The sequence below is a fragment of the Mobula hypostoma genome, chromosome 22 (assembly GCF_963921235.1).
Source record: "Mobula hypostoma chromosome 22, sMobHyp1.1, whole genome shotgun sequence".
NCBI classification, from domain to species: Eukaryota; Metazoa; Chordata; class Chondrichthyes; order Myliobatiformes; family Myliobatidae; genus Mobula; species Mobula hypostoma.
The window spans coordinates 18,138,215-18,158,910 of record NC_086118.1 but is presented as its reverse complement, the minus strand read 5'-3'; the positions used below and the strand labels follow the sequence as shown (position 1 = coordinate 18,158,910).

Genomic DNA, 20,696 nt, shown 5'->3' with positions numbered 1-20,696 from the left:
AGACGGGAATGATAGGGTCTTTTAAGAAACTCCTGGATAGCTACATGGAGTGTCGAAAAACGGAGGGCTATGGGTAAAGCCTAGGTAGTTCTAAGGTAGAGACATGTTCGGCACAGCTTTGTGGGCCGAAGGGCCTGTATTGTGCTCTATGTTTTCTATGTTTCCATGTTTCAGTCAGAACTAATTAGGAGAGTGCTTGCCGGAAATGATGTTGCTACTTGACAGAAGCAAAGCATTCCAACCAGTAAAACCAGGTAAGGGCAATAAGGAAGTACATGTGCAATGCACATAAATGTCTACATCCAGACGCTCCTAAAATTCTTATTCCTGTATGCTAGGGATTCACTATGATGATGTGAACAAACATGAGCGTTTCAACCATGTATAAAATCTTTATAATTGTCACTCTGATAAGCCAGATACAAATGTGGCCCTTCAGCACGCAGCATGTCAGCTTGCTGCATTAATTATGCATGCTGTCTATTTAGTTAAGAAGGCAAATAAATGCTTGAGGAGCAAATGCCATTTGCCATGCTGGACTGATTAAGATACATTATAACACTGCTTTGGAACATTATTTCACAGCACTTTTGTTCCTCAGTTTTGGAGAAGTCCATAATGATTAGTATCCTCAGTGGACCATGAATACCACTGTTGCATTTCTCATTGACATGAAAAGCTTCTGAAAATATAAAGCAGGCAATGAAGTTGAGAAAAGTTGAACTGAAAAACAGTAGCAGTATGACAAAGGCAAATATGTTGATTCATCAAATGAATACATTGACTGGTGGGTCCAATATTATTCACTGTGTTTATCCATTTCACACACTAAATTAGTTTTGTAATAATTGAAACATTTTCAAAGAAGAAATGCTTCATAAGGTAATGGTGGGAAAATAAAGCAAAGATCTGCAGATTTATACTGCAATGTTTTGCCACCTGCTTTTGAGGTTGGATAAAATTAACCTAATCTCATATCTACCAAGATAATGTTATTTCTCATGACATTTAAATAATGATAATATTGAAACGTCGACTGCGCCTCTTCCTATAGATGCTGCTTGGCCTGCTGTGTTCACCAGCAACTTTGATGTATGTTGCTACAATCCACTCATTTTCCTCTTCCACCCACAATCTCCTGCATTTTATAAGCTTGAGATGATGTCAATGTCCCCTCCAATCCCTGCCTTTCATCAGAACCTGATGTTCTTATCCATTCACGCACCTGAAACATACTGTATAATCTGACAGGAAGTGGAATCAAACCAATTACGGAGTAAAAATGAAGATGCAACTACTGTATATTTGATTTCAAATGCTAAACAACCAGTTCCAGTACTGACATTACATGTATTCTGTAGAATGGACAGAAGTTGTCATCTGCATGCATTGTAACCAGTAGAGGGAACGAGCAGAGCATAAATACCAGCTTGTACCAGCAAAACTACAAAGGTTCTTTAAATTTCAATGAGTCTGGGTATGGAAGGAGACTCAGTGAATACAACAGAATGGCTGCTACATTTGGAAGCCTGCCAGAAATCTTGTGCAACACTCTTTAAATGGTGGAACTCACAACGTCAGGCAGCATCTCTGGAGGGGAATAAAGAGTCCAGGATGTGGTTGAGACACTTCATCAGATAGCTTTTGCTTAGTGTCAAGGAACATAGAAACATCCAATGCCAACTCAGTATAGAGCTTTGAGCTGACCGATCATTTCTATTCTGATGGTACAAACAGGGTCACGAGAAGCCATGGAAGCAGGTGGTGGATGTTGTATGAGAAACTGATGCATATCATAATTCCTGACTATATGAGCACTGACGCCAGGCAATCTCTGAAAAGTATCGACAGTGGCTAGCGTCTCCTGTCTTATAAAGACACTGCCCAGAAGAAGGCAATGGCACACCACTTCTGGTGAAAAACTTGCCAAGAACAATCGTGGTTATGGGAAGACCATGATCGCCCACATTGTACAGCATGGCACAGAATAATGATGATATGAACAGAAGCAGCTTATACCACTCATTGTGAATGAGTTCTGCAGTAAAAACTCACTCATGAGTGTCATTCATTGCAAGTTCAGAGCGCAGTCATGTGAGCTCAGATGACTATCATGAAGCCTGTCTGTACCACTGTAGTGGGTCTTGCACGAAGTTATTTTTATTATACATTTGTACATTATTACATTTGTATACTTGTACATTTATTATCAAAGTATGTATATATTATACAATCTTGATATTCAGTCATGGAAACTCCAGACAGTTATGGAAATTCCAGTAATTTTCTCTCCAATTGATCACAAGCACAACACCTAGGAAAATGGCTATAGGTGAAGTGGCTGGTGTTAACTGCTGCTGGCATGGATTTTTGAAAGTGATAGGGTTATTCTCAGTAAAAATCACATTATATGGTTGTTCTGCAGAAAATCTAAGTATCACGCTGAGCACATAAAATAAATTCTTTGTCCCAGACAAATGGCTGGTCTGGGAGTCAGGGAGCTTTGACTGTTAGAGAGAAAGGACCAGAGGTCAAAGCACTAATTGGGACCCAAGCAGAAGGAGAAAGGGGTGAAATGGGTTGCCAACACTAGCAACGTGAATGGTGCTTAGCACCTTCTGGGTGTTGGAATGGCAGTCAAGGAGCTCATTAGGTAGTTCGGGGGACTGCTGAATGGCAGGGAAAGAGGGCTGTCAGAGTGCTCAGAGGAGTCCTGCCTGGGCTGATAGGTCCTGAGAACAGTAAGTGGTCTGGTGAGAACAGTGGAGGTGGCACTTCTGGGTCAAGAAGAGAGCCTAAAATAGACGTTTGGTGTGGCTAACAAATGCACGATTTAACCAAAACAAGTGCACAGAAGTTGCTTCTCAGAACAACGTGGTCTAATTCCCCAGGCAACATGATCAGGGGATTGACTTAATTTGATATATATCTGATATGGAAATGACATCAAATGTACAAGACTCACATTTGGAAGAGCTCATTTGAACTTTTGGAGTGAAAAGAAATGTTCGACATTAAAGTATCGATTTTCTAAGCCATGTCATTTTAGACCTTTTTGTAAAGGAGTTTCACTTTAAGAACACACTGTATCTTTGCTGCAAGCATTTATGGTTTTTCTTTGAGATCCTATCTGGAAGTGCTTGCCCTGAGCGGCTTTAGTGGATTCAGTTCTGGAATAGCAGGGCTATCCTTTCTGGAAGGATTAGGTAGAATGAAATTACATTCATTGAAATGTACAAAATTTCTTAGAAGAACTGCCCTTATAGATGTTCAGAATCCCTTGCCTTTGATGCAAAGTATATAGCAACAGGATTGAGATGAAGAAAACTTAGCAGTCAGAGAATGAAAGGCTACTGTAGGGAACTGCAGAACCTCAGGCATGTTCTTGCTTAATGACAGACCAAAATTGAAGGCTGTGTGGTTTTCTGATGCCCCCATTTCTTATGTTCTACTGACAACGTGAAGAAAAGAAAGCTCTTGCAGCTCTATTCCAAAGTCATGCATGTAGGGTTTCTCCATGGCAACGTTGACCCATCATCAAAAGCTGGGACTTAATCAATCTTAACTAAGTTTATGAACGTAGATGCTCCAGAGAGGTTCAAAGCACTACTGCAAATGACGTCAATGTTTATGATTTGTATTGGAATCTGTTGAATTAGCATTGAAAATATCTCTTAAGTTCAGGTTCAGTTGCGTTCACTGCAGACTTCAAAAGCAGCTGCATTTCATGGCTGTCACAGAATTTTTCACTGTGTCCCACCATGAGGCAACCTTATTTAAGAAACGTAAAGTTATAATGACATTGTCTGCCTGTGAAACTCTAGCATCTGAATCTAAAAGCATTTCGACAACCCAAGGTGCAAACTCATTATTTCTGTCCCTTATGATGGTCTGCCTATTTCACAGAAGCTCAGGAACAGAGTTATACATTGGTAACTTTTTCAGCATCATATTTTGATGTTTTTCCTCACATTGAAGATGATAACAGCTATTCCTAGGTTGTGTTGTATAAAAGAAAATTTAGTAGGATTCAGTCAACTGTGCCCCTGATGTGATTTACATTTCTGGGCATTCTGAGATAATGAGTAATTATTACTAAAACAAAGATGCCCGTCAAGTTGGTCCATAGCTTACTTTAATCTTCTTGGCCTCCTATGCACTGCAATGACCCAGTGTATCCCCTCCATGCGTGATTCCCCCTTACTGAAAATGTCCATCGCTGATTCCTCATGCCACAGATGTGTGGTTTCCCTCCTATCCAGATCCACTACAGATTTACAACCAGACCCATCACAATATGGCCATTGTTCTAATTGTATTCTTTCTTATATCATTTATATTTTTCTCTTGAAGGTTTTAGATCAAACGTGATGTGCTGTGATGCTGCTGTAACTAAGTTTTTCATTGCGCCTGTGCATACACATGTATATGACTTGTCCTGTTACATACACCTGTTAGGGTGCATTCTCCAGATACCTTATAAGGTAACCGTAACCTTCAGCCAGGAGCAGATGTCATCAGGTGGTTCCCAACCTTGACGGAGTGTTTTGACCCTTAACCACGACACTCACCAGTTGGTGGGCCGGCAGTGGTGGCCAAATCACTGCCCATCTGCTCCTGGCTTCCAGCTTCCCTCCTCTCGCCTACTCCAAATCCAACAAGAGGCTAGTTCTGCCTCTTCCCCCATCCTATGAGCTGCTTGTTTTTTGCTCCTTTCATCCAGGCCCAGAGCTGATTTGTCTGGGAAACCTCTGCAGCCAATCTCCACAGGGAACAACCATGCCTGCCATTACACTCCTGCGCTAAGAGCTGGTACTTCAAGACCTTTCTCTCATGGGCCTCTTCCCATCCCTCCTCCCACGGCACAGTCAGCTCAACCAGAATTATTTTCTTGTCTTCGGTTGACCACAGTACAATGTCTGGACGATGGGTTGTGTGCACCACATCCGGGAACTGCAACCTCCTTCCCACATTGACCCTCATCTCCCAGGACCTGGCCGTTAGTAGCAGATTGGGCTTTGGTTGTTTGGTTATGAAAGGCCTAGCTCCCTCTTTGATGAAGGTGATGGCCTTCCTCAAATCTGTGCCAGCCGTCCTCTTCTTGCATCTCTTCCGCTCTAGTGTGTCAGCAAGAGCCAGAAGCATCTTATCATGGCACCACCTATACCGTCCTTGAGTTAGAGCTGTTTTACATCCAGACAGTATATGAGTCAGTATCCCCTTTGACCACAGAGCTTACAGTTTGGGTCCTCTCTCATCCCCCATGTGTACAGATGTAATGGTGAAGGAAGGGTGTCATACACGGATTACAAGAGGAAGGAAATGTGGAAGGGCTCCAGTCTCCATAACTCTGCCCATGAGATCCTGCGCTTGGGCAGATCCCATTTTGTCCAGGCACCCTGGGACCCTTGTTCCACTGCCTTTGACATCCGCTTCTCTCCCTCATGGATCCGTACTTCTGCCTGTATCATGTCTCACCTGTCCCTTATGCTTGCGTTTCCCCACTGCTGGAAGTGAACTGAGCCGAGGTCTTGCCGCCCGACGCAGGGGTTGCCGATGATATCTCGCATCTTCAGAGAACACACTGCCTGCTCCACAGCTGCATTAGCTGCCCACTTGCACCCAGATCTGGTTGTAATGCCTGCTTGCTTTACCAAGACGTCATTGGAATCTCTCAAGCTTAATAAGGCTCTGCATTTTGCCACCTTGAATTCCTCTACAACAGATGACAGGGGAAGCTGCAGTTGCCCAGATGGAATATAGAAGCCCACTGAAGAGAAGTTTGGGGGAGCTCCCAACCATCTCCGCAGGTGTTTGTTGGTTTTCCTCTCGATGCCCTCTACGACAGTCATGGGGAACTCATAAAGTGTGAAGAGCCAGCGAAGCCTGGGCAGAAGGCCGTATTGGTACAGCCAGGTCTTGAACTTAGCTGGAAGTCTGGATTTGTCGATCTTCTTCAGGGATTCGTCTGTCTGCTTCACAGCATTGGTGACATTGGCCCCATCTGTCAGTGACACATTAAACCACTTCCCCAAGGATTTTGTCGGGTTCTCGTCGATGGAAGGGATGACCTCACCCTGAACTTGATGCTAAACCTGCTAGTAACTTTGCCCTTTCTGATCACCATATACCTGGACTTCTTGACCTTGAAGGACATCCTCGCCCAAGTGGCTACATTGTCCAGGGTTTCCAATACCCATCTTGCTTGGACATGTGACACAGTTGTTAAAGTGATGTCATCCATGAACCCTCGTAGAGCCAGCTGAACAATACCTGACTCCAGCGTTGGGCCGTGGGTTACACCTTCTGCTGCTGATAACAGGAGGTTCATTCCCATAACTAATAGGGTGGGGGAGATTGTGCACCCTGTTGGAATCCCCTTCTGGAGGTCCTGCCAACCAGTTGTGAAATGGGCTGATGTAAATCTGAGTTTGAATCCTCCTAGGTAGCTGGTGATCATGTCTCGAATAGCCACTGGGATGTAGTAGTGGTCAAGTCCTTCTAGGATGAGGTCATGTAGAATAGACCCGTAGGCGTTCGCGAGCTCTAACCAGACAACTGTTAGGTCGCCTTTTTTCTGCTCGGCCTCATGGATCAAGTGGCTAATCATTGAGGTGTGTTCCAGACACCCTGAAAAGACTGGAATACTGCCTTTCTGGATGGATGTGTTGATAGAGTGCAGTGGTCCCCAACCACTGGGCCGCAAAGCATGTGCTACCGGGCCGTGAGGAAACGATATGAATCAACCGCACCTTTCCTCATTCTCAGTCACGCACTGTTGAACTTGGATGTATGCGAGGTCATTACCCACGCGAGAACATCAGTCGGTCATTAACCTACAACTACTCGATGAGTAAAAAACAAATGTCGCTTGAGAGTTTCTTTGGAAGAGATGGTAGGGGACATAAAAGGCCTAACGATGATGATAACACAGAGACAGCTGAGGCCGAGACTGCAAAAAAAAATAAAGCTTCCTTCAACAGAAAATACGACGAGTCGTACATAAAATATGGCTTTTTTGCGAACGGTGACTCACAAGCTCCAAGCCCCCTGTGCGTGATATGTGGAGACAAGCTATCTAATGAGGCAATGAAGCCCTCAAAACTGCTTCGGAACCTTGAGTCCAAGCACTTAAAGACAAACCTGTGAGTTTTTTGAGCGGAAAAAGCGTGAGCAAACGGGACAGAAGCAAGTGCTGAGAACCACCACCTCCACAAATGCTGCTGCTCTGACAGCATCGTACTTAGTGGCTAGCCGTATTGCTAAGGCTAAGAAGCCTTTCACTGTTGGTGAAGAATTGATTCTGCCTGCTGCCAAGGACATGTACCGTGAACTGTTGGGAAAAGCTGCAGCTAACAAGATGGCACAGGTTTCTCTTTCAGCTACCACAGTTTCAAGCAGAATTGATGACATAGCGGAGGACATCGAAGCACAGCTGTTGGAACAGCTTAACAAGGCCGGTTTCACTATCCAAGTCAAGGAGGTTGCTCCTGAACGTCAGTCTACACACTGTGTCACACACAGGGAAATGTTGGCTAGCCGAAAAATGTCACCTGATCTTAACAGCGTATTGAGTGACATTGCTGAAGTTATCAAACACATCAAAGCAAAAGCCCTTAACTCATGTCTGTTTGAGCAGCTTTGCGAGGAAATGGATGCAGACCACAGACGCCTTCCCTTACACACTGAAGTCAGGTGGCTATCAAGGGGGAGAGCCCTGGCCAGGGTTTTTGAGTTAAGAGAGCAGCAACAAAGATTTCTTTCAGGAAAAAAGTCACCACTGGCAGCACACTTCAGTGATGAGGAGTGGACAGCAAAACTCGCTTATCTGTGTGACATCTTCAACCTGCTCAATGAACTCAATTTGTCACTTCAGGGGAGAATGACAACTGTCTTCAAGTTGGCAGATAAAGTGTCTGCTTTCACAGCCAAACTGGAACTGTGGGGACGGCGAGTGGACAGGGACATATATGACATGTTCCCAACATTAGCTGGGAATTTGGGAGAGACTGAGGCTCACAGCTGGTGCGCGAACACCTATCTTCGCTGTCAACAGAATTCGAGCGTTACTTCCCAAGACCCAATGACCCAAGACGTACAAAGGAAGGGGTCCGTGACCCATCTGCGAATGTCCCCAGTGAACCATCCATGTCAGCGCGGGAAGAAGATCAACTCCTCGAGCTTGCAAATGACGGTAGGCTGAAGAGTATGTTTGACATAACATCTCTGCCGGCATTCTGGATCAAAGTCAAGGCTGAATATCCTGAGATAACCATGAAAGCACTGAAAACGTTGCTTCCATTTCCAACGTCATATCTCTGCGAAGCGGAGTTTTCTGCAATGAATGCAATGAAAACTAAATTGTGGAATAGACTGGACATAAGGAACCCCCTTTATGACTTATAATTGACTTATCACTATTCATGCGAGGAAAATATGCACTGTGTGTTTAATATTAAATTACTTGGATAAACCCTTTTAGAAACAAAATTGAGTGTATTAGCCACTGATAAGTGACTTATAGTTGACTTATCACCTATATTCCGGTCGTGATTAACACCACCCCCCTCCGCCTGTCTGAAAGCATATTGTCAATATTAAACAGGTCCGCGGTGCAATAAAGGTTGGGGACCCCTGACATAGCGGTTCTGCGTCATGTAAGAAGTCAGCCTTCTTGCGAACACAGAAAAGAAAACCTTACATTCCACATCCAGGAGAGAAATTGTCCTAAACTGGGCAACTGTGGAAGAATCCTCTTCCTTTGGAATAAAGCATCCCTCTGCCAATTTCCAACTTGATGAAATAGTACCTTTGGCCCAGATCTTTCTCATGACCTTCCACAGCCTCCGAAGAAGTTTTGGGCATTTCTTATACACCTTATAAGGTATGCCACTTGGGCCTGGTGCAGCTGATGCTTTAGCTTTCCGGATGATGTCCTGGATTTCCTGCTATGTAGGCTCCTTCACATTCAGCTCGATTGATGGTTTTTCCGGTCTACGCACTGCCCGATTGGTTCCTAGTCCCTGACCCCTCCATGGGTCGTTGTGTGCCTCCCGCAGGAACTCCTCTACCTCTGGCTTTGAGCTGGATAGTAGACCAGATTTTTGTTGGCTGAGAAGAGTCCTGGTGAAGCTGAATGGATCTCTCACAAACTGCGCTCGCCTTTTCTCTTTCTTCCTTCTTTGCTGTCGCAGATGTTCCGCCTTCCTGAGTTTGCACAGCTTTTCCTGCAGCATACTGGTTAAGTCCTTGATACCTTCTTTTTCGGCCAGTGAGCTGGTTTTAAACCTCTTGTTGAGCATCTTTAATTTGCCTCTCAAGCAACGAACCTCCCTTTCCCTCCTATTTGGTTGCCGCAGTAACTCGGGCAGGCTTCTCTGCTCCATTGGGCCAAATCATTCCTTAGCTAGATTGTACACTATGGCTGTGAGTGAGTCGATCTGTCTGTGTACTGGACCTGCTAAGGCACATTCCAGGATGCCGTCTAGATCATCATCGAACTGCATCCAGGCCACGTTGTCTGATGATCTAGGCCATTTGATCCTGTCTTTCCTTGATGAATGGATTGGGGTAACCGAAGAGGGACTCACTAGGTCTATTGTTCAGTACTAAGGTGACTCAAGTGTGGAGAGATCTTCAGCTCTGTGGGGTGCTTCCTGGCTGGAATTCTCCTTCATCTCACCGGATACTAAGTCCGTGCGCTGCACTTGGGTCACCATTAATCCACAACTAGACCTGCTCTAGACCTGCTTGAGCCCTCTGATGTTTTTGCAGACTTTCCCGCAATGACGCCTTACTGTGAATTCCTCTTTGGTTAGTGTTGTTTGCTTTAGCTTCCTCGTATCCTCGTAGTCGTGTTTCCTGTCCTGGCCATTGCTGGTATGACCGTCTCGTTGAGTCTCTCATCCTCCCCCCTTCTCGGGAGACTCTGGGGATATTGCTCTTCGTGTTCAATCGTAGCTTGCGTGGTACCCTCTTGTGAGTGCTGTCCACAAGGTTGCTAGCCTTGTGAGCCCGTGCCAGTCTTTCCTGGAGGTTAGCTGTCTCTCCGGTGTCACCAACCTTCCTCGGTTGCCATCCAGTCTTTCCTGGAAGCCACTGGTACAAACCAGAGATTACTTGTTACATACACCTGTTAGGGTGCATTCTCCAGTTACCTTATAAGGTAACCGTAGCCTTCAGCCAGGAGCAGATGTCATCAGGTGGTTCCCAACCACCACAGAGTATTTCAACCCTTAACCACGACAATAAAATCGACTTTCAATTTGACATCCCACTCTGTGCCCTTCCAGCATACATATTAGGGTCCACAAGTATTTATAGACTAATCTTTGTGATGAAGAATTTTGTGCAAAATTTACTAACTGAGCAGGTAATACACTGAGAAAACTGCTGATTGATTTGTACTTCAAGTTAGCGGGGGGGGGTGTTAATGTTCTTGCTGCCATTTTCACAATTTTTTTGCGTGTGGAAGAGGTTGATGTTTATCTTTGAATGGCTTTCATGGTTTTCTTTGCTTCATGGCTGTCTGGAGAAGACACATCTTATAGTTGTATGCTGCTTACATACTTTGATAATAAATGTGCCTTGAGATTATACAGAAGGCAGAATGCAGGATCAATGGCAGGATTCTTAGCAGTGTGGAGGAGCAAAGGAATCTTGAAATCCACCTTCATAGATCGCTGAAAGTTACTGCCAAGTTGATAATACGTTTAGTGGGTTGGGCTTCATGAACTGGGAGACTGAGTTCAAGAGCCACGAGGTAATGTTGCTGCTTTATAAAATCCTGGTTAGACCTCACTTGGAATATCGCATTCAGCTCTGGTAGCCTCATTATAGGAACAATGTGGAATCTTTAGAGAGGGTATAGAGGAGAATTACCAGGATGCTGCCTAGATTGGAGTGCAAGTCTTACGAGGATTGGTTGAGCAAGTTATGGAGCAAAGCCCTCTCTGGAACAAAGGGGGATGAGAGGTGACTTGATAGAGGTGTGTAAGTTGAAAAGAACCATTGATAGAATGGGACAGCCAGCACTTTTTCCTAGGGTGGATATGCCTAAAATGAGAGGGCATAATGCTAAAGTGATTGAAGGAAAGCATGGGGGAGATGTCAACGCTATTTTTTTCTTTACACAGAGAGTGGTGGGTGTGTAGAATGCCCTGCCAGGGGTGGTGGTTGAGAGAGATACATTAAGGACATTTAAGAAACTCTTAGATAGGCACACAAATGATAGTAAAATGGAGGGCTATGTAGGAGGGAAGGGTTAGATTGATCTTAGAGTAGGTTAAAAGATAGGTAGAATATGTTAGGGCAAAAGGCTTGTCCTGTGCTGTAATTTTCTATGTTCATATTAGATATATTGTATATTCTGCTAAAACATTTTCATACCATCGCATTTCCATTTGCCTTTTACTTCGCAGAGCAGCTAGATACTCAATAGACAGGGCCTCTTCATCTTAATGATGGCTTAAATTTGGTAGCAAACTTTCAACCTGAGCCCAAGTGATGGGTTTCAGGATCATTGTGGAGAGTCGGGTATAAAAGGTAGGTTGATGCTCTCATATGCTGTCTGACTGAAACTTAATGTTACACCAAGAACCAGGCACCATCTCAGATCTGGGAGAAGCATTTGTGAGAAGAAAAAGGAGTTTTCTCCCAAAGTCTTCACCAATATTTCTACTGAATTTCTTGAGTAATAGAATTGCTTTGCAAATAAAAATGCTTACCTTTTGAGATCTTTTCATATCAGGATAATATACCGAACTTTTAGGAACTGAGAAGGCAAACTTTACTCACTATAAGCCGCAATGAATTAAGAGTTAGGCAACCCTTTTAAGTGAACAGGACAGTGAAGCTATGGCAGGTATTGCCAGCGAAATAGGAATTGTATTTTATTATTGCTCAGATATCACTTTAGTTGTCAATCATCTCACTGTTAATGAGAACAAAGCTCCCTCTTGGTTGTAACTGATTACATTCATTGGATGGCTTCGCGTTTGCCTGAACAGAAAAACAATACTATTATTTTATCTTCCACATTAAGATGCCCAGGGCAATAATTCATCAGGAGAAATAATTAAAGACATTAGACTGGGAATTAAATTACAATAAAAAATATTCCATTCAGTAATGATGAATGAATAAAATGGCTGCTTGATTTATAATCAAACTCATCCTACCTTACTTAAGGAGGGCAGGAAGTGGCTTGAAGTACTTATTGCTCAGCAAAAATTGTTCTGGGCACATTGTCAAAAATTTTTTCACTATCCACACAAAGCCTCAATGGAAGTAAATTTGAATACAATGGAGAAAGCTAAACATGAATTTACATTATTCTTACAACTTAATATCCTCAGAAAAGTAATTTCAATTGCTTCCTGGGGTTAGGTATTATTTTTTCCCAGTTACTTCAGCTTTGATTTGTTGCCATTTTAGCAACTTTATTTTTCATTCAGATGTCTGTTTAAGGATCAAAAGAGATAAAGAGATATTTAAAAATTCACCAACCTATAAAGCGAGGGACTGAAGCCTGGTCCCACAAATGGTAACCCTGAGGTAGATAAGGTATTTAGATCAGCATGTAGGTCCTCTGCAGTTTAAGAATGGTCAAACATGTACAGCCTCTGCACGTATTTGGGGGAGTAATGGGATAGATTTGTCAGCTGATCTGTGCGCAATGGAGGGTGGCCTCTCCAGTTGCTCTGCCCTCCAGTGTTGGATTGGTGGTATTACAGGCTGACCTGCAGTGAACCATCAATTTGCAGGACTCGTTACTCAGGGCCCTGGACTCAAAATATGTTTTCTTATGTGACTATGTTCATCTTCTCCATATTCTTGTTATTATAATACGCATTTATGCTTTTGCACCTTGACCCCAGAGGAACACCGTCTTGTTCGGCTGTATCCACATATGCTTTGAATGACAATTAAATTTGATTTGATGCAGGGGTGCAAACTTCTATGGCTGGGTGGGAATTCGGTTCACAGCCACATTTTTGACTTGCCAACTATTTAGGCCATGAACAGTATTTTAAAAAGTAACCCTGCTGTAAGCTGGGTGGACCTGTGTTTCCGATTTCTGTATTTGAGGACCTTTGGTATTTAGTGGACAATTAGAAGATGAGTAGAAACCATAGAAGCCATAGAAAAACTACAGCACAGAAACAGGCCTTTTGGCCCTTCTTGGCTGTGCCAAACCATTTTCTGCCTAGTCCCACTGACCTGCACACGGACCATATCCCTCCATACACCTCCCATCCATGTATCTGTCCAATTTATTCTTAAATGTTAAAAGAGAACCCGCATTTACCACCTCGTCTCGCAGCTCATTCCATACTCCCACCATTCTCTGTGTGAAGAAGCCCCCCTAATGTTCCCTTTAAACCTTTCCCCCCTCACCCTTAACCCATGTCCTCTGGTTTTTTTCTCCCCTTGCCTCAGTGGAAAAAGCCTGCTTGCATTCACTCTATCTATACCCATCATAATTTTATATATCTCTATCAAATCTCCCCTATTCAATAAAAAATCAAAATCAAATCTGTGCAACTCTGAACAGGCCCCATGTTAAATAAGGGTAGCAAGAACATAATGGAATAGTGTTTCAATGGATACCAAGAAGTTGCTCCTAAGCCTATTGCAAAAATGTTTGAATACCAAAAAAACTTGTACAAAGAATGGTAACCCTGCACTGACATTCAAGAGCTTGAAGAAGTGATTTGAAGTTCACAATGATCTTATTCTCTGTTTAGAATCTGAAGGGGAGATCTTAACCAAGGCTGTAGCTTAGAGTGGAGGGGAGAAGGTGTGAATTATTGAATACTGAAACCGGAACAAGAAGGGACAACAGACAATGTTAAAAGAAAATGGTTAATTGAATTGTGTATCACGTCTTCTCTGAGGCAAGTGCAAGAAATAAAGATGATCATGCATAATTAATCAAACGTCAATTGAAAGAGTAATGAATTTATATTACAGATAAAAAGATTACAGTTCAAAGAGTTTACACTAAGTATATAAATATACTGGCATCTTTGTTTAGCAGCTATTAATATTTAAATTTGATATCAAAATCATAATTCTTTTCATTGGTAAAAGACATTCAAGCCATTACACAAAATTAGTGTTGGTCATGGCTTGGGTAGTGTCATCTTCTGCTTTGAGAGGCCAGAGTTTCAAATCCTACTACAGATTTTGAGACAGAAAGCTAAGCTGATACTCCAATTTAGTACACCGTGGTGCACTGTCACAACTGCTGTCTTTAAGAAAAGGTGCTAAACCAAGTCTTTGTCTTGCTAAAGTCCATGCAGACAACATTCACCGCCTTGACTTTATCAACTTACCTGGTAATTTACTTAAAACAATTCTATAAGATCGGCCAGGTACAATTTACTATGCACAAAGCTATGTTGATTATCCTTAATCAGTTCCTGTCTATCCAAGTATTTTTACATTCGGTTCCTTAGAATATATTCCAATAATTTATAGTAGCTATTACTGAAATCAGGCTCACCAGTCTATAATTTCTTGGCTCAATCTTAGAGCCTTTCTTAAACAATGGAACAACATTAACTATCCTCTAGTCCTTCAGAAACCCACTCATGGCTAAGGACTCTTTCAATATCTTTGCTGGGACCCTTGCAATTTCTGCCCTAGCCTCCCACAGGGTCCAAAAGAAAACCTTGTCAGGCCTTTGGGATTTATCACCCTAATTTGCCTCAAGGCAGTGAACACCTCCTCCTCTGCAGTCTGTATATGGACCATGACCTCATTGCTGCTTTGCCTTATTTCTATTGACTCTGTGTCTGTCTCGCAAGAAAATACAGATGCAAAAAATCCATTTAAGATCACCCCACTTCATTGGGCTTCATGCATAGATGATCACTCTGATCTCCCAGAAGGTCACTTTTGTCCCTTGCTATTCTTTTGCTCTTATTATATCTGTAGAAGCCCATAGGCTTCTGCTTCTCCTTGTCTGCTAGAGAAACCGCATTTCTTTTCGCCTTCTGGACTTCCTTCTTAAGTGTTCTCTCGCATTTCACATATTTCTCAAGTACCCCATTTGCTCCTTCCTGACTATACCTGCTATGCAATTCCTTCTTTTACTTAACCTGGGCCTCAATATCTCTCGAACACCAATGTTCCCTAAATCTGTTACCCTTGCCTTTCATTTTCACAGGAACATCCAAAATTTCACTTTTGAAAGCCTCCCACTTACCAAGTTCGCCTTTTCCAGAAAACAACCTGCCCCAGTTTACAAACGCAAACAAGAGGAATTCGGCAGATGCTGGAAATTCAAGCAACACACATCAAAGTTGCTGGTGAACTCAGCAGGCCAGGCAGCATCTCTAGGAAGAGGTACAGTCGACGTTTCGGGCCGAGACCCTTCGTCAGGACTAACTGAAGGAAGAGATAGTAAGGGATTTGAAAGTGGGAGGGGGAGGGGGAAATCCAAAATGATAGGAGAAGACAGGAGGGGGAGGGATGGAGCCAAGAGCTGGACAGGTGATTGGTAAAAGGGATATGAGAGGATCATGGGACAGGAGGTCCAGGGAGAAAGACAAGGGGGGGGCGGGGAAACCCAGAGGATGGGCAAGGGGTATAGTCAGAGGGACAGAGGGAGAAAGAGAGAAAGAATGTGTGTATAAAAATAAATAACGGATGCGGTCCGAGGGGGAGGTGGGGCATTAGCGGAAGTTAGAGAAGTCAATGTTCATGCCATCAGGTTGGAGGCTACCCAGACAGAATATAAGGTGTTGTTCCTCCAACCTGAGTGTGGCTTCATCTTTACAGTAGAGGAGGCCGTGGATAGACATGTCAGAGTGGGAATGGAATGTGGAATTAAAATGTGTAGCCACTGGGAGATCCTGCTTTCTCTGGCGGACAGAGCGTAGGTGTTCAGCAAAACGGTCTCCCAGTCTGCGTCAGGCCTCACCAATATATAGAAGGCCACATCGGGAGCACCAGACGCAGTATATCACCCCAGCCAACTCACAGGTGAAGTGTCGCCTCACCTGGAAGGACTGTCTGGGACCCTGAATGGTGGTAAGGGAGGAAGTGTAAGGGCATGTGTAGCACTTGTTCCACTTACAAGGATAAGTGCCAGGAGGGAGATCAGTGGGGAGGGATGGGGGGAATGAATGGACAAGGGAGTCGCATAGAGAGCGATCCCTGCAGAGGCGGGGCGGGGGAGGGAAAGATGTGCTTAGTGGTGGGATCCCGTTGGAGGTGGCGGAAGTTACGGAGAATAATATGTTGGACCCGGAGGCTGGTGGGATGGTAGGTGAGGACCAGGGGAACCCTATTCCTAGCGGGGCGGCGGGAGGATGGGGTGAGAGCAGATGTGCGTGAAATGGGGGAGATGCGTTTGAGAGCAGAGTTGATGGTGGAGGAAGGGAAGCCTCTTTCTTTAAAAAAGGACATCTCCCTTGTCCTGGAATGAAAAGCCTCATTCTGAGAGCAGATGCAGCGGAGACGGAGGAATTGCGAGAAGGGGATGGCGTTTTTGCAAGAGACAGGGTGAGAAGAGGAATAGTCCAGATAGCTGTGAGAGTCAGTAGGCTTATGGTAGACATCAGTGGATAAGCTGTCTCCAGAAACAGCGACAGAAAGATCTAGAAAGGGGAGGGAGGTGTCGGAAATGGACCAGGTAAACTTGAGGGCAGGGTGAAAGTTGGAGGCAAAGTTAATAAAGTCAATGAGCTCAGCATGTGTGCAGGAAGCAGCGCCAATGCAGTCGTCGATGTAGCGAAGGAAAAGTGGGGGACAGATACCAGAATAGGTTCGGAACATAGATTGTTCCACAAAGCCAACAAAAAGGCAGGCATAGCTAGGACCCATATGGGTGCCCATAGCTACACCTTTAGTTTGGAGGAAGTGGGAGGAGCCAAAGGAGAAATTATTAAGAGTAAGGACTAATTCCACTAGATGGAGCAGACTGGTGGTAGAGGGGAACTGATTAGGTCTGGAATCCAAAAAGAAGCAGAGAGCTTTGAGACCTTCCTGATGGGGGATGGAAGTATATAGGGACTGGACATCCATGGTGAAAATAAAGCGGTGGGGGCCAGGGAACTTAAAATCGTCGAAAAGTTTAAGAGCGAAAAGCTTAAGAATTCCACCCCCCCCCTTTCCTTCTCCCTGGGCCTCCTGTCCCATGATCCTCTCATATCCCTTTTGCCAATCACCTGTCCGGCTCTTGGCTCTGTCCCTCCCCCTCCTGTCTTCTCCTATCATTTTGGATCTCCCCCCTCCCCCTCCCACTTTCAAATCTCTTACTAGCTCTTCCTTCAGTTAGTCCTGACGAAGGGTCTCGGCCTGAAACATCGACTGTACCTCTTCCTGGAGATGCTACTTGGCCTGCTGCGTTCACCAGCAACTTTGATGTGTGTCTCAGATTACATCTGCCAGATCCTTTCTGATACCACCAAAATTGGACTTTCTCCAATTTCAAATCTCAACGCAAGGACCAGACCTACCTTTCTCTATAATTATCATGAAACTAATGGCATTATGTTCACTAGGTTCAAAGTGTTCTCCTACACAAACCTCTGTCACCTGTCCTGTCTCATTCCCTAACAGGAAATCTAGTGTCACACTTTCTATAGTTGGGATCTTTGTGTACTGATTAAGGAGATGTTCCTGAACACATTTGACAAACTCTTTCCCATTCAGCCTTTTTGCGGTATGAAGTCCTAGTAAATATGTGGGAAATTAATATCAGCTATTACCACAACTTTATATTTCTGTCTATGATCTCTCTACAAATTTGCTTCTCAAAATCCCGTGGACCACAGCGTGGTCTATAATGTATTCTCATTAACATGGTCATTCCTTTCTTATTTCTCAGCTCCACCCATATGGACTCAGTAGACAAGCTCTTCAGTCTGTCCTGTCTGATGTCTTTCCTGACTAGTAATGCCACTCCTCCTACTCTACCATGTCTAAATCAACGGAACTATGGAACATTGAGTTGTTAGTCCTGCCCCTCCTGCAACCAGTCTCACTGATCGTGACAATGTCATAATTCCATATGCTGGTCCATGTCCTAAGATCATCCGCCTTTCATACAATTCTCAGTGTATTGAAATATACACAACTCGAAACATTTGTCCCACTATGCTCAGTTTTTCAATTCCTGACTTTGTATGTAGGCTTAACAACATATTTCCCTCAACCACTCCACTGTCTGCTATGATGCTCTGGTTCCCATCCTCCTGCAGTACTAGCAAACTTTCCTGCAAGGATATTAGTCTCCTTCCAGTTCAGATGCAAATTATCCCTTCTGTACAAGCCCCACCTTCCCTGGAAGTCTGAAAACATTTCCCCTGCACCATCTCCTTACCCACATGTACAACTGTATAATCTTTCTAATTCTGGCCTCACTAGCACATGGTACAGGCCGTAATCTTGAGATCACAGCCCTGAAAGTCCTGTCCTTTAACTTTGCATCATCACCCTTCATACCCATATGATTGGTACCGATATGGACCGTGACCTCTGGCTACAATTGTGGCACTCTTGAATCAACATACCTCCCAGGGATCTGGTTCTCAACAACAGAACCTCCCTTCTGTTCCCCTGACCAATGAATCACCCATTATTGCAGCTCACCTCTTCTCCCCCTTCCCTTCTGAGCAACAAAGCCAAACTCAGTGCCAGAGACCCGACCGCTGTGTCTTCCCTCTGCTAGGCCATTGCCCCCCAATGGTATCTAAAGCAGTATACCTGTTTTTTTGTGTGGGGAACAGCCACAGAGTGCTCTGCACTGACTGCCTATCCCATTTCCCACTCCTGATGGTCACTCATGTGTAACTACTGCTCTGCGTGTCCTGTCGATCAACCCCTCAGCTTCCTTAATGAAGCTTTCTTCAGCTCCAGTTCCAATTCCTTAACACAGTCTGTAACAAGCTGCAGCTGAACGCACTTCTTGTAGGTCTAGTGGTCGGGTGCAATGGAGGTCGAGGTCTCCCTGCCTTTCTACATCCTGCAAAAGGGGCATTCCACCATCTTCCCCGGCCTCCGCTTGATTGATTAGAAAGTTAAGAGACATGGGAAACTGGAAGGAATGATCACAACCAGCCATGATCATAGTGGCACAGGTTCCAGGTGTCATTTGGATTCATCTTATCTTCTATGCCCTTATGGTCAGTGGCCTAGCCAATTTTTTCCTTTGATTGGTCCAGGTTTTGCAGATAAATGGCACCAGTTCCATGCAGAACTGCCAGCATTTCTCCTCATGAGTGGTAACATTCAGAAACAACATTATTTCATAATTTTGGAATACCTGAGGACTACATTTAATTTCAACTACCACAGGAGTCACAATAAAATACTAACCACAATAAAATATTAATGATCCATTACATGTATTTATTATATCTTATAGATGCAAAACCATCTTAACACATTGGTGCCTTTGAGCTACAGTCCAGAGCTCAAAAGCTCATTTCAATCAGCAATGTTCCCTGACCAGATAATTAAATTCTGAATGTCCTTGGGCTCTGCTCATTTGTAGCAGTTAGACTTTGTGCCTTTAAAGGCCAGGCTAGCTTAAACACAGTTTCACCTGAGTAGCACAATAATGCATGACACATTGCAAGGTATAATTCTCCTGTCATCTTAATACAGAAGTAGCATTTGATATATTTTGAAGGATACATTCAAAGATCCTCTAAAGCAGAGGAAGAGAGAGGGAGAGAGAGGGGGGAGAGAGGGAGAGAGGGAGAGGGGAAGGGAGAGGGAGAGAGGGAGGGGGAGGGAGAGAGGAAGGGGGAGGGAGAGGGGGAGGGAGAGGGGGAGGGAGAGGGGGAGGGAGAGGGAGTAAGAGGGAGAGAAACTTTTTAAACAGCGTTTTTAAGAACATAATTTTAAGGTTAAGACGTCAATGATGACATTTTATGAAACTCTTCAATGAAATTACGCGAGACATCCATCATGATCCAGGTAATTGCTCCAACATACGTTGCAGCAGAAGTTTCTGATGTTCAATGATATGCAGGATGTCTTTCTGAAACTGTGATAATTACAACATATCTTCCCTTGACACAAGCTGGCAGTCGGTGTGTTCACTTGTGCAGTTTATTGTGACTGAGATTTCCCTATCAGCATACGGTTACTATTTTCAAAGCTCCTTTTGAATTTTTATCAAGCTGAAGCAACAAAGATTTCTTGCAGCAATGTTGGAGGTGTAATAAAAATGAAGGTAGCTGCAACCTTAGGAAGGGTATTAGGTTTTCTTTGCAGGTGACTTGTCATGTTAATGCGGGAACATGCCTCAGTTTTTAAAAGTAAAAGGCAGCATAACTTGTAGATACCGTCTTGTGAATTTAAAAGGAAAGTCTTATAGTTGTTGGACTAATACCATGAGCAACATAACGTGTAGGCATATATCAATGAATTTAATCTAGTCAGCTGTTCAGCAGTACCAACCAGGATATGACCATTTCATCTTTTAAAATTAGTTTGCAGGATATGCATGACATGGGCAAAGAATTATTTATTGCTGTTTTGTAACTGTCCTAGAGATGATGTTGACGTCTTCTCGAGCTGCTGAAATTTGACATGACTGAATGGAACTCCGGATCATTTCAGATGGTCATTAATCACATTGCTATGAATCCAAGATACAGTGGGATTCGCATCCAGCCAGGTATGAAAAGCACATTTCCCTCCCAGAATGGTTTTCTGATGGTCTTCAGAAT

General features: G+C 43.8%; 1 protein-coding gene and 1 long non-coding RNA gene across 3 annotated transcripts in view; one reads left to right on the top strand and one right to left on the bottom strand.

Moving 5' to 3' along the window:
• Nucleotides 1-20,696, bottom strand: part of dnah9 (dynein, axonemal, heavy chain 9) — a 585,611-nt gene that overhangs the window by 63,607 nt on the left and 501,308 nt on the right. The gene's annotated exons all lie outside the window — the stretch shown is intronic.
• Nucleotides 1-20,696, top strand: part of LOC134360203 (uncharacterized) — a 62,223-nt gene that overhangs the window by 22,134 nt on the left and 19,393 nt on the right. For both annotated transcript variants that reach the window (XR_010021273.1, XR_010021274.1), the window contains exon 2: nucleotides 20,518-20,644. This is a non-coding gene — a long non-coding RNA (uncharacterized LOC134360203). The remainder of the gene's footprint in view (nucleotides 1-20,517; nucleotides 20,645-20,696) is intronic.